The sequence below is a fragment of the Lycorma delicatula genome, chromosome 8 (genome assembly GCF_047948215.1).
Source record: "Lycorma delicatula isolate Av1 chromosome 8, ASM4794821v1, whole genome shotgun sequence".
NCBI lineage: Eukaryota > Metazoa > Arthropoda > Insecta > Hemiptera > Fulgoridae > Lycorma > Lycorma delicatula.
In genome coordinates this window covers 117,811,561-117,829,543 of record NC_134462.1, presented here as the reverse complement: position 1 = coordinate 117,829,543, position 17,983 = coordinate 117,811,561, and the positions used below count along the sequence as shown (strand labels likewise).

Sequence of the window (17,983 nt, the reverse complement as noted above, 5' to 3'; positions counted from 1 at the left end):
TAGGTTTTAACAAGGGAAAAAACTATCCAACATGTATGATTAGAATAAAACGAAATAATTAATCAGCAATTTTGCAGGATCGTTATTAAAATGTAAGTAAAAGTACATAAGTTTTATTTGAAATTACAATTTACATTTCATTATATTTAGTTTTGTGGGTCTCAATTAACAGTATATCAAACGTTATGCCGTTATGAGTAAGTTAGAGTTATGAGTTTAACTCTAGAAAGATTAACTATCAAACTACATTGTGATTAATTGATTAATAAATTCATGAAACATAGTCTTTAGTAATTTTATTAACAGAATAATAATCAATTTTAATATTTTCTTCCCCTCAAGGAAAACCAATTATTCGAATAAAAGGGCATTCTATCAAATAGTATATATATATATATATATAAAACATTAATTTAACTCAATTAACAGGGAGACTTTTCCCGTTCATTATACAGTAGATTTGTTTTTAAAGAAATCTCTTTTTATTGTTTTAGATTTTAAAAGGCCGGTTTTATGTAAATTTACATACTGAAAAATGTTTATTATGCCAATGAGGAGATAAGAGAGACACAGGATGCAGCATCCGGGAATAATCGGGCAAAGTAATTAGCGATTTCATAGTTTTTTCTTGATTTTTGCTAAAATATTTGTCGGAATATTGAATAATTCATTCTGAAAGGCAAGTAAATAAAGAATGACATATATATATTTCAACAAGCAACGATGAGAACTAAACGGTCAGTGATCTTTTTTTTTAAACAGTACGCTATATCAATTAAATGAAGATGTGAATGCAAAGAGAAATTTTTTGTGTGTTTAAGGAAGTCGATCGAGCCAATTTGACGTTTGACAAGAGAAGAATAAAGGGAAGACGGTATCTCCGTCGTAGAAGTATGTGTATACGGACGGACGTACGTCGTAGAGTTTTAAAAGCAAAAGGGGTCGATGCCAGATCACGATGCGATGCGTTTTTGTAATAGAAGTGGGGAGAACGAGGGGAATTTAAGCCACTCCTATACCCCTCTACGTTCGGTCACGCCCCCTGATTGTGGCGCCGGCCGCTGGGCGCGCTGTTCGGTCGACAGTCACCCGCCTCCCTCGAAAGGAGCATGCGCCCGCTAGTCGTCTAGTTCTCTTCGACGTGCTTTTTCTATGTCCTCATGCTCGAATGTAATATATCGGGTATATATGTGATTGAGGTTAGGGTATCTGTGAAGTGATTTGGGACGACCGAGGGCTTTATTTATAAATAATAAAAGGGGCAATCAGTGTAATATATTCAAAAGTATAGACTGTCTACAGACCGTTGTAACGTTTTTTTTTGTTTTAAAGATATCCTTTACTTATTTCTACGATTCATGACAACTTAAGATTAATCCAAATTTGGTAAGTACATAGTGCATATCATGTTGTTTCTTTTGATAAAATATACTGTAAATAAATTCTACCCGTAATTGTGAGAAGATTATTGTCATCATTTGTATTCTAATCGTCTTAAAGCGATGGAAATATAATAAATTTGTTTAAAAACGAAAAATACTAAGCTACCACTTATTTTATAGAAGTAATTTCATAATTATATACTTATTTGTAAAAAATAATTATAATAAATTCATTTGTAGTCATGATTGATATATATATATATAAATGTTTCAAAAAATCTAAGGTCGTAGTAACTTGCTACTAAAAGTTTTAACAGATTTTTAAATGAAGCTATTTTAATCAAATTTTTCGAATATAATAACAAATTAGGTAGACAATTTGTAATAGCCTAAAATAAATATATTTCATTTTCAAAATATTGTACTTTTTAATCTAATTTTATTTATTTTTTAAATACATTTTAAGAAATTTTATAAATTATAAACATAAATCAATCCACGTTAAGATGTAAAAATAAATATATATGTAATAAATTTGATATAACTATACAAATTACAGCTAATTTGTTAAATTTTTAATTTTATCGAATTATTAGTAATACAGCAACACGCTGCTTCGTACAGTAATAGACTAAAATGTTTCGATTTTACTAAACATTAATAATATATTGTAACGTTCTTGTATTAATAACAGAACTGGCCCATATAAACCGAACAAAAATATACTTGTTAGATAATAGACGTTTAAATAATTTACAATCAAGAAAACTTAAAAATAAACAAAACCAAACCGATAAATAATACTTTAATCTACCAGATAAATAATTGGCTACGTATGTGGAATTTCTTTTAAAGTAATCGTGATATTTTAAGGATTATGTGAGGTTTAAAAATAAAATATTAAATTATTTTAAAATAATTATGTATAAATAAAAGAAATTATTTGTATTAAATCTATTTTGCTAAAGAACAGGAGTATAAAATTTTACCTCTCTTTTAAAGGAATTAAAAGAAATATTAGGGATTTAGATTTACAACATAATCGTGTTTTTAAATAAGAATTTTGATAACGTTTCACAGATTGAAAAATAATTTATTTCTAAAATAAGTTTTAAAATTAAATAAAGTCAATCTCTCTATTTAGGCACGGTTTTCTTCATGTAGTCTTTATTAGGCGACCAAAATATTGTTCGTGGTATTTATTATGGTTTTTAAAAGAATTATTTTTGCGATAAATAATACTTAAGAAAAAAATTGTTTATGTTTTACGTTTAGTTTGTATTTTTTTAATAAATATATTATATAAATTTTCCAGAAAAAAAAATTAAATGATTTCTATCCGTATTTAAATTTTAAAACTGTAGTCAAATTAATTAATTTTTATAATAACATGTTTGTATAAGAAATTATTTAAATAAATTAAAGTATAATATATTAAACGATTATCTATAATTATTATTTGTACTTGTTTTTATATACAGTTAAATAGGTGTATTGTAAAACATGTAAATGTACGTAAAAATAAGAAGTATTTTTTTTTAAATTCAATTATTATTAGGGTAGACCAAAAAATATAAAAACTGATAATAATAACTTTTAATTTAATCTATGATAACGGTACTATTTACCTAAAAATATAACAAATGTTATTTTTAATAAAATAATAAACAATAAAAGTTGCTTTAGACTTTATTATATTATTATTTTTTGAGTAATTATAAGATATCACATCTTAAATATATTACTCAAATCCGTACGTAATAGTAAATTTATATAAATTACTTTGGGAATGGATAAATATACTATTCCACTGATAAAAGAAGGGCACGTTCCAGAAACTTCCTGGAAGAAACTTATTGATAAAAAGCTATATTATTATATTTTTTTAAAAATACACTAAAATATTACGTGTATTTAATAAATAAATAAAACCGGTATTGAATGACGGCGATTAAAAAGGCGTTAATTTAAATTATCTGAGCTTATATTGATATATTTGTTGTACACGTTAAACGAAGATATAAATGATTTGCAAAATTTAAATTATTATTATTTAAACATTTATTGACTTATTAATGGAATCGATGTTGTGAAATAAAACATCATTTTAAATAAAATGATTGTAATATTTTGAGTAGTTCAGTAATTTATTAAAACTAAAAATACAACCATAATACGGTGATTTCTGTACGCTGAATTATGGACTTGTCTTAATTCGAAAATAATTCAATTATTAAATTCTTTTTTTTTCTTTAAGGAATAAATTATTGTAATTTTATTAGCAAATGCAGTGTATTCTTTTACAGAATTTAAAAGTGTAATCATAAATAAAATAGTTTTATTAAGTTTTAAAATAAATATAATTTTAGGTTATGTATTTTAATATCGATGTACATTATATGAATATATATTTATAAACATTTAACGAATAAATTGGTTTAAACTGTAGAGATAAGGTTTGATAATGCTGATAATTCATTCGATTATCATATTTCTTGTAAACAATTAAGTAAAATTATTATTTACTTACTTTCAGTTCTATTAAAATTGTTTTACGTTAATCGATTAATAAATTATTTAATTTAGCCTGAATTATTTATCAACATATCGGTTAAAAATTGACCAATCTATTACGATTTATTGAGAATAAACATTTTCATGTTCGCTCGGAAACCTGGATTATTAACCAACGAATATGATAACGGTATTTTCTGTCAATTTTTCAGGGTTAATATTTTTCTATAAGTTACACTTATATTAAATTAAATATTACTCATATTAAATTTTTCGTGCAAGATTTTTAAGAATTTTACTGTTTAAGTATACATATATTTTTTTTTTAATTCAAACCTCTTTAAGAAAGATGTAAATTGTGGTTAATATAATATTTGAATATTTAAAAAAATAAATAAATAAATACCCGTAATTTTGAAATTATTATTGATTTTTTTCTGTGAATCTAATTTCTGCTAAATAATTTTAAATCCTATCTGCTTATCATATTAAAAAAATTCAAATATTATTTTAACCACAATTTACATCTTTCTTAAAGAGGTTTGTTGAGGTATTTATTTATTTAAATATTGTATGTATAAATATATATATCTAATCTGAAGTAACAAGTGAATTTCAAAAAACAGGAAAAAGGTAGTTTGCGGAAAAACAATTTTTTTTTATTATTATTATTTAATGTGATCAGAATTCATAGCCTGTATAATATGAATACAACATTGGATATTTTTTATCGACCCTGAATCAAAATTATATCTTATATCAATAGTATTATGTTCTTCTCCTCGTTTAAAAAAAAGAGTCAGTACTAAATATTGCAATGAAAAAGTTATGTAATTTTAATAGCAATAGTAATATGGAAGTTTTTTAAATCAAACGTAGGTTCAAAGAAAAAATCTTATAATTCGTTTTTCTAATATAAATTAGTTTACGATATTTTTGTAGTAATGTTTTAAAAATGATTTATCTTAAAATGCAGGATAATGTATAAAAGGATCTAATATATTTTTAGTAAATAAAATTCAAATTGCTCTGAAACACGATATTTAAGGAAATACTGTATGCGGTATTTTGAATATTTTTTTTTAACTTTAATAATTTTTTTTACATAAAAATATCCAAATTTATTAGTTTTAAAATAATCTTTATTAAATAATTATTTTTAATAATTTGATGTTTTTATAGTTTAGGATTGATGATATCTTTCTATAAAATAAGATTGAATTCAATTTTAAATACCGTAATAATAAGATATGTCTACTCGTCAACGTTGTTTGATATTTTGTACGAAGACTATAAATCATGAATGAATAATAATTTAAACCAAAAATAATAAATTAATATTAAAAAAAAATAAAGATTTTACTGTTACTTTTTATTAATGATTGAGATCATAGCTGAATTTTCATGTCTGAAATTTAAATGTGATATGATTTACAAAATAATTTAGGGATAACATACATAACATTTAAACATTTAGGGTTAAAATAATTTAGGGGTAACATTACTGTGTACAGAAAAACATTTTCATATAAAGAAAACAGTTTTATTTAGAGAATTTTCTTCTTATATAACGCATACGACATAGTATAAATTCAATTCTTTTACTTATTACAAATTTTTCAAGAAGATTCGAACATATTTTACAGTTAAATTTTTAAATTATTTATAAATATGTGCATATATAAATTATTATGTAATTGCTTGATTTTTTATTACTACACATATATATATATATATATATATATATATATATATATATATGCATTTTTTTTATTAAAAAAGAATAATAAATAAATACGAAAAAATTAATTAAAAAACCTGTTTAGACGAAATTCCATGTCAAAATTAATTAATATTTTTTTTAAATCACAGCTAACAGTAGATATTAATTAAACCACCTGTCATTTTGTATTAATTTTTACTGTCAAATTATAAATTCCATGTTTCGATACTAAATAAATTAAAAACATAAAATTCGAAAATTGTAGTTATTAGAAAAAACTAATAATTTGTGGAATTGAAAAAAAAACATCAAGTATTCATTATCCGTTATACATTCTAATAAAATGTAAAATAGAAATTACATACATCACACAACTAATGAAATATATATCAAATTATTTATCGATAAATTTGTGGATTTTTTAACTCTAGCTTTATCAAAAGGTAAAATTTCTAACTTCTTATCCCGAAATACGTTATATTTGTTTTTAATCATAATATTCTTATTAATATTTTTGTTCGTAGAAGAGAGTTTTGAAAAAAAATTAAACTGAAAATAAAATCTTTTTACGCTTTGTACATCAGCAAAATTATATATAAGGAATGATGCACAGATATTATCGCATAAATAACATCTTTACAGAGAAAACTATTATAATTTTAATGGTATAAATACATTTTTTATGATTTTTTCCCTAATGAATTAAGCAAAAGATATGGTAAAAATAATCGTCTAACTGATTTTTCGAACACTAACTACAAAATGTTTAAGTAGATTAAGTAAAACGCTAGTCATTTATAGAATTCGTTGCAGAAAGAAAAAAATCATACAGATGAAATTTCTCTAACATTTTTCTTTAACAGAGGATACATTATTGCAGAAAATTAAAATAAGAAAAATTTATTAATTTTTTTTTATAATTTTTATACAATCGTTTTACATTCCCTTGTAAATATTTTTGGTTATTAAACTGAAAACAAATTCACGATTGAAACGCAGATTATTAACTGAAAGAGCTTATTTAATTTTTAGTAATTATTCTGTCAATATGCCGCAAGTAAAATACGAATATTCTTGGTATGAATATTCCTTGCAGTTAATATTGACTTGTTTTCGATTATAATCCGATTTGTTCCTTAAAGAAATTAATAATCACTTATTTTTCTTTCTTCCATACGTCTAAGTAAAAATATCCGCTTAAAGTTACCTGTATTTTATAATTCTCCCGCTTTTTACGATTTCTAAAATTTGTATTATTTTCGGTATATAAATCAAAAAATTGATCCGATTCAAAATAATCTTTTAAATCATCCAAAATTTACAAGTTTTAGATTACCCCAAAACTTAGTTCGTTATATTTTAGCCATTTATTAACAAAATCGAATAAATACGTTTGTTTTAAAACTTATTTCTTATAAGTGATGACATTTTAGTCGCTTACTCAAATCCTTAAACTAGGTGTGAATTACAAATTAAGGAAAAATTTGTTTTTTATGAGGTAAATCTTTTGGCCTACTAAAATATAAGTAAATGCTATAAATAAACAGATGTCAGAGATAAGTTTAAAGTTTCCTTTGGTTTTTATATTACTGTAATCTTACAATCGGATCAAGAGATATTGTTGATTAAATTTTAACGTCGGCATATACTTGCTTTTTTCTGAGCCTTTTTAAAATACTTCCAGCTCGGTCTTAAACAGGGAATTAGAAATTTTTTATTTGTTTAAGTAATTTGATAATATGACTACTAGTCTATTACCAGATTTAAAAGTTCCCGTCAGACTTCTTCATACCTTTATAGATTTTTTCCAACATATGAGTTTATACCCTCCGCAATAAATTTTATGTTAAACGATTGTGAAATCAACAAAACGTGGTTACACAATTATAATTTTTACATTTTATAATCAATTTACACGAATTATATGCAGAAATTCGATAAAAATGTAGAAGTAAATCTTTTTAAACTATAACATAATTTGCTACAAGTTAAAATTTAACTTATTTTATAAAATTCAGATATGGATTCAGAAATTCACATTGCTACGTTATTGATTGTATAATAATATTATTGGTATTTTTTAAATAATTATTATGTTTTTTATTAATTTAGTTTAAATAAATAATTATTTTGGCTTTTAATTTTTTTTTCATTTTTAGCACTCAAATAATTTCTAAGTAACTTAAGAAATTAGAAGTATTTATTTTTTGCTAAAATTATTATTAAATACAAGTTATAATTGAGAAACGTTGCTATTAAAATGTTTAAATAAATATTTATTTAAACGTCACGTATTAATTAAGTTTTCTTTGTTAAAAATATACAATAATTCAAACTGGTTAATATGAAAATAATTTTAAACTAAATTCTACTAAATTAATTTAAAAAATGTATTTTAAAATCTTGTAAAAATAAAATAAAGAAAACAAGCGAATAGTGTAATGAATATAAGTGAATTCATGTTAATTCTCCCCGTGTATTTAACTTCGATTCCAACTTCAAAGATTTCATTTGCCTCCTACAAAACAAAATTATATGAAAAAAGATCAGAATTTTTATAACGCTTCTAAAATGTTACGAAAAAATCAACTTTAGTATTGTTTATGACAAAAGTATAGAAATATTTAAATATTAGCTGCTGATAAATTAAAAATAAAACTTTTTCTTAAAGTATATTAAACTTTCAGCTTTAGTTTTTTCCATGAAATAAATTTATTAATAAGTATAATTTCTATCTGGCAAATATGTATAAAATATCCATTACCTAAAATATATAAATGTTTAACGGCAATTTCTTACTTCGTATGTACTACAAATTCATCTCCTTCAAATATAAATCAAAAAAAAGACGATTTAATATTTCTTATTTACATTAAGTAAACTTTTCTAAAACATATTCCCAAATTAATCGTAATGTTGTTACTTTCACTGTTATGTTTAATTAAGAAATAACTTTATAAATATTTATTTTTAAACAATCCCAATCGTATTTTCCGGTTAGAACTTCTATAATACGACCTAATACTTCTGACCGGTGAACGGAAAACTACATTCATGAAACATAAAAACTGAATAAAATAAAAAAACTCTTTCTGTTGTTTAGCGGTTGGGTTTCAATTAATCACACGTCTTAGGAATGGTCGCCCTGAGTTTGTTCAAGACTTCACGTTTACCGGTACAGTTACGTTACTCTGATGAATCGCTAATGACTTTAGTTTTTGATGCGACTATAAATAAAAATAATTATATAAGAAAACACTTTTGTTTTTTCGTTGCCTTTTCCTATGCAACATTTACGATAAGCAAGTAGTATACTATTATAAATGCAGTATTTAAAATTTTTAACATTTAAGTAATTTATTTAGGCCTATAATTCGTCAAAATTATGAAAAATTAAACCCTAACGCCAAGTTAAGTATATTGTTTTTGGGATCACCCTTCTGGGATCATCATTGTTAATAATTACTTCTGTACACAAAACTCCATATTGTTAAATTTATGTTTAGAAATTTCATCATATAACCCCACTCTATTATTAATACATCAAAAATCCACTGTATAATCCGTAATTACATGAATATCTATAATGATATAAAATAATTTATTTTTGTGTATATTTATTTATTAAAAAAATAAATTGCAACTAGGAAGTATGTATATAACCTTTTTTCAAAGCTTCTATAATTTTATGAATTATAAACCCGTGGTGAAACAATATAAATGTAATATTGTAACATTTTACCTTCGAAATTTCGTCACATTTGATGATAATGTAGGCTCGAAAATACCCTTGAAGAAAATCTTTTTATTAAAATCGGCAGACGTTTTTTAATACTTTCTGAGATATATTTTTTTATTGAAGAAAAAACATTTTGTAAGTTACATCATATTTTAACATTCTCGTTGAACAATGGACGAACTAAATTTTAAATGAAGAAAAAATAACATATTTACACAATTTATGTTAATCATCCATACCGATTCTAAAAATTAAAAAGTTTAAAATTATTGATATTTTAAATCGTTACGTTGTAATCGCTTAATTATTGAAAATTATTAGACGTTTAGCTGATACTTAAGCTATATAAATATAAGTAATTAGAATTTACGATTCATTTAGCCTCTTTTTATGATAATATTTTAAATATTTACGTATGAAAGTGGCTAAAGGTAAGAAATTTTTTAAGAATTAAAATGTCTTAAGCGCCATTTTCTCTAAATTTTGATTTTCTACAATACAATTCTTTTCTCAGGACTTGGTTGTAATGCAGATGAAATTTTTAAAAGCACATTCAACGCCTACGTGTCGTATTTTATCCATATATTAATATAAAGTTTAAATATTAAAATATATTCTTAGTAAATCTTAAAATGTTAGTTTCATATTAAAAGTAACAATTATTTCCGGTATAAATGTTATGAAAACCAAACTGAACTTTCATTTAAAACTAATACATTTAATAGTTTTTGAAGGAAATTTTTAAGAATCCTGACTTCTTAAATATTGATTAAAATTGATTCTGTCGCTATATTTTTGCTGTAAAGATGAATATATAAATTATACTTAATATTACGTTATATAATGAAAATAAAGAGCTGTATCGATAAAAAACTTACCACATTATTGGTAGATGAATCTTGAAGTAAACATCGATAATATATTAACTGGAATAAAAAAATACAGTACTTTAATATAAATATAGTTTTATTGGAAATTATTACTTCAGAAATAAATAAAGAATTACTTCAAAAACAGTCTTATATTTTTTTTTGTAAATAAATAAAAACGTAGTCAGTCTATCATTATTTAAAAAATACCTTTCCTTCAAAAATGTATTACTTTTTCCAAGACTTAATATTTTCTATCAGTAGGAAAAAAGCGGGTCTACCGCCCGCCGCGAAATTGTTACTTGATTTATGTTTCATTACACATGATTTTTTTAAAATGTTTTTGCCATTTTAACTAAATAACGTTCATGAATTTAGCGTAGTAACAAAGAAAAACCTTTTCAACGAAAATCTTCAAAATCCTGAACATTTTTAGCTGTTTCTTAAGTTGTGATTTTTTAACCTAGTTCTAACCCCAAGTTTCCCTTATTTATTCCCAATAACACAAATATAGTTTTAGATAATTCGTTCGTATAAAGAAGTAAAAATCGTTCGAACGAATGAATCGTTTGTGCTTGTCCGGCGTACTACATGGTCCGCTCTGCGCTAATAGCAGCTGAAATAAAAATGTAAGCACATACATCTAACAAAAAAACCCAAACCATCGTTTTTAACGGGATAGAAGATAAGTTTATCACAAAGTTATCTAAGTCAAATAAAGTGAAATTCTTTGTTGCTTTGAGAATAAATAAATACATATATTACTCATAATACTCGTAAATATTCATCTTTTTAATGTAATTCACTAAAAAATATAATTTCTTAAAATAAAGTATTTTTTCGAGATTATGCATAAATTTTTTTTTAATGCTTTTATTTACAGTCGCATCAACAATTACAGTCATTAGCGACTACACTCTCATGTAGTGTTACATAATTACTTTTATATAAAATCAAAATAAATATTTATTATTTAAGTAAATATATTTTATAATTATTATTTAAAATTTAAAAACTGTTAAACACGACTAATAAAAACAAGTCATCTGATACTAAATATTAGTCACATTTCTTCAGCTAACTGCATTAATTATTTGTAAATTAATAAATAAAATAAAAACCATAAATAACCCTGAAAAGAAATAAAGTGAAACAATATTAAAAGTGTAACTACATTTTATATATACATATTAACACTATTATTTAATATCCTTTATCCTGCATCAAACGCTAAACTAAATTTAAATAATGTCATTTATCATGTATTTAACGCTAAAACAATTTTTTTAGATCGATAGTAATTTTTTCCTGAGTTTTTATTTTTCTAGTAATGCAGAAAATAAAATAAAATTGTAAATAATAGCTACTTTTTTTGTTGTTAGATAAATTAATTGATTAATTCACCGCAGAAGCTTTGGAGCTTGTAACATGAGAATATGGAAACGGAATTTTATAGCGTATGAAAAATAGTATGTCGAACCGAGATTCAAATCCGGAACCCTAGATTAAAGGCCGAGATGCTGCCATTTTGCCATAAAGATCGGCTTTTCTTAATAATTAATCTGTATTTTCGTTATCAAATATCCATCTACCGTCAACTGTTGATCGTTAGAAAACAAGAATTTATTCTTATACAGTGTTAAAATTATTTAAGGTTTAAAGAAACGTGCAAAAGCTTGAATGAAGTATGTCTGCACCTCAACCGTATTGTTTAAAAAACAAAACGAAAAGGGCCGTTTGAAAAAACTCCTCAAAGATTAATTTTTATAGAATCGTGTTAACAGAATCGTATTATTATAGAATCTTAAGTAACAGTTCTGTTTGTTAAATCTTTGTAAATTCTCTCTTTTTCTGTCCGGAACCACCGTAATGTATTACTTCAGAGGATGAATGAGTATGATATATTTGAATGTAAATGAACTGTTGTAGTCTTGTACATTCTCAGGTCGACCATTCCTGAGATCTGTAGTTAATTTAAACCCAAACAACAAAGAATATCGGTATCCATGAAGTACTATTAAAATTTAACTTTTATACGGATTTGAATACTAGATCGTGGATACCGCTGTTATTTGGCGGTTAGGTTTCAATTAACAACATATCTCAGGAACGGTCGACCTGAGACTGTACAAGATTACACTTCATTTACATTCATACATATCATCCTCATTCATCCTCTGAAGTAATACCTAACGGTGATTCCGGAGGCTAAATAGAAAAAAAGAAAATCCTTGTAAATTATAATCAATTTCAGGTGTTTATTAAACACGATAAGAGATTTTGAAAGAATGATGTCACCGAAAACAACTGAGGACAATAGGTTGAAACTTTAAAAAATTTAAAAACTATTCTATAATAAAAATGATTTTATTCAGTGAAGAACTACTAAGAAATGTTTTTATGATGTACTATTAATAGTGATCATGTTAAAAAAAAATTTAGATAAAATTTTAGCTGCGCGTGTTAAAAATTTTGCCATATTTTCAGTATGCAGTACACTAGAGAGGAAACTTCTCATTTGCAACTACATTTGTATTTTAAGAAACAGTAGATTTCAAGTAGGGTCTTGAAAAAAATCCCGTTAAAAATTTTATTTTTTGTGAAAGAAATTTTATCCATCTAAAAACATCTTCGTCTATAATTATATATAATTATAGACAATGGATTAACATGAACTACAAGAAAAAAGCCAAACGAGTGTTCTAAATTCAAACTTTAAATTTGTTTACCGTTGCATCAGACTTCTTTTTTCTGCGAAACGAAATTTAATTACCGGTAAAAATCTTTAAGATCGACCCGTACTTTATAAACATTTGGATCAGCCGTGAAATGTCATTTCCAAAAAAAAATCCCAACCTTCCAATCAAAATTTCTTTGGATTATTCCTGTTTTCCAACTATGTTACAAACTTACATCTCCAATTCAACTTTCATATTTAATTTATCCACGACAAGTGAAAATAAAGATACGTAAAGTTCACTTAACTTTTTTTTTTACATTACATAAACCTTTCGAACAAAAGATTTTCAATCGGTATGCCTAATACATTTCTTAAAAGAACGTGCACGTTATTTTTTACTTGTTTTAATTTTTATCTTCTCTTTTTTTATATTAATAATTGTTGTAGTTTTCTTTTGCGCCTAATTCTTCATAAATATGTTTTATGAATATTATAATTTATTTTAATTAAATAAATTCATTAAATTTTCTGTTTTTGTTATAGCTACCATTTCGTACGTAACAGCGGAGGATTGTAGTGTTCTTTGAGTTTCATTTAAAAAGATTTTGTGTTTTAATCCTGGTCAGGCTTAGCATTTACTTATAAGTTATAAAATGTAATCATCGTTATTAACTGTAACCGGTTAATGTAAGTTATATTACGGAAGAAAATAGATGTTTAATACAAGAATAGGCGTGTGCTTACGTATGTACACACACAAATATAACCCTAAATAATTAATTAGTAAAATTTGTAAAAATAAAAAATTATAAAATCTTTTATTTTAAATCTTTACAAATTATTTTATGAAAGAATTTATATATATTATGATGTAGTGTAAAAGGAAAAAATGCTCAAAATAACAATCGTTTAAAAAAAATATTATGAAAATATACATGCTACGGAATGAAAATAATATTTTTTTTGGATAATTCCTTTTCTAAATCACGCTTTTTAAAGAATTTAGATTATTTTATGTAAAAATTTACTAGGTATGTCAATTATAAAATAAATTTTACATATTTTATTCTGTTACATAAAATTTATGCGAGAGATTGAATACAATCGTTTGAAAATGTTAAAATGCGCGTAATTTAAGTTATTTTATTCATTAATAGGTAGGATATATTGTGCGTTAAAAAAATGCAGAAAAACATAATTTATTTCTGATAGCGTTTAGGCAAACACAAATAGAGCAATTTAAGACAAATTAATGTCGTATGTTGTTATATGAACAATTACCAGTTTCTCAATTAAATAATTAATTAATTGTCATTTGACTTAAAAAGTCACATTAGTCTCCTCATTAGCGGCTTATGTACCATAATTAAAAGTTCAATCTCTTTTTTTTTTTAATAATTATTTAATTATTGTATTTCTTATTTAAATTTGTAATATTATTCATCCTTTATTTACTTGTTAAAAGATCAATAAACTTATCTGTAAAATATAATTTTACCTTAGTAAAAATTAGATTGTAAATTAGATGTAATAAAATTACAGTTCAAATTTTTTTACCAGAAATCATAAAGCCAAATTTAATTAAAGATGAATTATTTATCTTATTAAATATTCAAAACTAGTTATTTGTTTTATAGAATTATAAAAAATCTTACTACATTTATATATAGTAAATATTACATACTGATTATGAGGAAATAAAAATGTGCAAACTAAACTTTAAAAATCAATTTTTTTTCAAATTTAAGAAGATAATTTTTACTTCATAGTTTACAAACCGAGTGATTAAATTCCTTAGACTAACATTTATTTTTCCGATAACAACTGTCATTACTTTTTTTTAGCATGAGAACACATTTCCTGATTTATTTTTAGTTAAATTTTAAAACATTTAAAAATTTCAATCGCTGAACGTCTACAAATTTACGAATTATAGATTTACGAATTAATATCCTTTAGTTCGTCTCGGTGAATCAAAAGAAACTAGAGAAAAACGTTCGGAAGAGTAAAAAAAAAAAAAAAAAAATACAATCATTATCAAAAAGATTTGTCTGTATTAGTACTTAAAAATAATAGATATGTTATCTAATTGTAAACTAGGTGAAGAGGTAAAATAAATAAGTATTAAATAATAAAGGTTAAGTAGGCGTTAATGAAAATTATTTACTTCTACAATAATACTAAATGAAATTCATATGTATAATACTTTAAACGAAAAACAGAAAATTCACCTGTTTTTTTTTCATCATATTATTTGTCCAACAGGCTAGTCTAGTGGTTAACTCGTACTTACAAATTAGTTGTTTTTCGAAGGTTCTGGGATTCAGATAATAGTAAATTTTAGTTAACTTTTTACGGATTTGAATATCAGATATTGGATATGGGTGCACTTTGGTGATTGGGGTTCAATTAACTTCACGTCTCGTAATGGTCGGCTTGTGTTTGTATAAGACTACACCTCATTTACAGTCACACACATCATCCTCATCTCTTTGGGCCACGGAGGGATTGCTAGTTGAACAAACTGCAACGTACACGTTACGAGAATAAAAAAAATATATATATTATTTAATTAGTTTTATTTAAAAACTCATATACAGTGCTTCAATAAAATAAAATGTTTTAATTTTATTTAAGGGGATCCTGTACTATGTATATCTGTAATGTTAAAATAACATTTCGTGACTTTTTCTCAGCTTCTGTTACACTTTGAAGTTACAGCTTTGAAATTTTGTGCACTTTTATTTTAAAGTATTTTGTATGTACTGACATTTATTTGAGACATTTATACAGTATACTCTTTTATTTTCAATTTTTTCTGCAACACATGTCTTGGTTTTACGTTTTGGAGAAAATTTTTCATTAAATTGTTTTCTTTTTAATCTAAAAGCCCACAAAAATGTAAGTTAACAGCTATGTTTGTATTTAATTGCCAGGAAAAATTTCAGCTGAACATGACCTGTTCCTGAGAAACGGGTCATGTGTATCCAAAAACCTAATTTCCGGTAAAGTACAAAATAAAGATTTTTTACAATAATAGTGCATTCCTACTGTATATGCGGGATTTTTAGGGTCTTCCTACACTTCTAATTTAATTTTCTTTGTACATCTGTTGCCCAAAGATTCTGTTTATTTTTCTGATTTTTTAATGCTTAATTTATCAATTTTCGGGTTTGTTGCTATGTAGTAGAAAGTGAGGTTAAAAATAAAACTAAAAATTAAACGTAGATCATATGTTTAGTTGCTAAACAAAAATTCAAACATTTCGTAAAACAAAAATTACCTTTAAAAAATAATGAAGAAAGCGAGAAAAGGAGATATAGGGAAATAATAGCCAAAAATCTATCAGTTCCTGTAGAAGTTGAAAAACACAAATTAATGACTACGCAACTATTCACTAAACAAGCATTATCTTGGTTAAAACTTATTTCTCAAGGATAAACGATGGCTCTCCGTAAAGCGGCAATTTAAAATTATGAAAATATAAAGACACCGAAGTTTTATATTCTTATCCAACTTCACGGTACAGTCTCTCATTAAATGAATTAGCGCTAAGGTTTTTCTTTTTTAATACTTCCAGTTTCTTTTTCGATTAACCGGTATAAAACGTCAACTTCAATCGATTGAGACTGTACCGTAGTAACATACATAATGATACGTAATTCCTATCAAAGAATTTGGATTATAGCGATGTGATAGCCTTTCAAGATTTCGCTATCAGTAAAAGCTACAGATTAAAAAAAAGAGGAATGATTTCTCTTAAACTGGGCAAGAGTAGCACCTAAGATTAAATTTTAAAAAAATGATTGTGAATTATAAAAAAACTATCTCAAATAAAAAGAAAACCCGCACCAAAATGGATTTTTCATATTATAAATATATTTTTTTTTACTTTTAAATATTAAAAATACGATTTTCTTTTAAACAGTAATAAATAAGATAAAAAAGAGAAAAGTAATCTAAACAGAAAATAAACTTAATATATAAAATTGATAAATCAGAGAAGAAACAGAATAATAAGTAGTGGAAGGATTTAAACAAAAAATTGCTGTGCTTTTAGTGGTACGATACAAAGATAAGAAATCAAGCTCTTAAAATGTTCTGATCTAAAAAAATTTACAATGTTTGCCAAAAACAAAGAACTTGGGATAAAATACTACATGTTTTTTTTCGATTTTATGTTAAAAGGACCAGTATTCACAATAAATTTACATAAGATGGGAATTTAAATTCAATTTTATGTATTCGTATAAACAGTATTTTGAAATTGCCCTACTAAGTTTACTTCTATTGGCGAGATGAAAATTTCTTCGATTATTAAATTATTGCAGGAAATTTTATAGTATAGTAGTTTTTAATACTTGATTTTGTATGAAAAGCAAAAAATATAAAAGTTAAAAGTTTATAGAATATAAACTTTTCTTTATAAAACCTGGTAAATATAATTTGAGTTGCTAGCCCTATTTTTAACGTGCTTGAAGTTATTAATTTTATTATTACGAGCAGCTTTTTCCATTAATAAATGATTGAATATTATTAAGAGTGTAATCGTTTTACGAGCTACTTAATGGCGTATCTGTACTAATTTAATAATGAATGTTTTTGTTCTGAATTTTATTGAATTTTCTAATGATAAAAAATAAATTAGAATTTTACAAACAGGATTAATAATTTTTATCTGATCAAAGTTTCATAAATGTAAAGTTGTCAAGTTATTATTTTTCACTTCTTTTTTAAACAGAACTCTCTCGTTTTTTTGCACCCTTCGGTCTCTACCCACTGACGATAGAAATGTTTATGCACTTGTGTAATATGCTTTTGTTTAAATATAAACGTAAAAATGTAATGTAAGTAACACTCGTATATAACTATAAATGAGTGTGTGTGCATTTGAACCTAATCATAATGAACATTTTTTAAACTACTTCTTTAATAGATATTTTAAAAACAGATAGAACTGATCGAGTAAAATTCAATTAATAAGCAGCAATGTTATTACTTATTTTGAAATAAGTTCTAAAACGATTCAAATATGAAAATAGTTAAATGTGTTGTATTTACGGATGTACAACTTGG

General features: G+C 24.4%; 1 protein-coding gene across 2 annotated transcripts in view; it reads left to right on the top strand.

Moving 5' to 3' along the window:
• The first annotated feature begins 1,102 nt into the window (after positions 1 to 1,102).
• Positions 1,103 to 17,983, top strand: part of LOC142328866 (protein apterous-like) — a 330,108-nt gene continuing 313,227 nt past the window's right edge. For both annotated transcript variants that reach the window (XM_075372993.1, XM_075372992.1), the window contains exon 1: positions 1,103 to 1,386. The gene's annotated coding sequence lies outside the window, so the exon portion shown is untranslated. The remainder of the gene's footprint in view (positions 1,387 to 17,983) is intronic.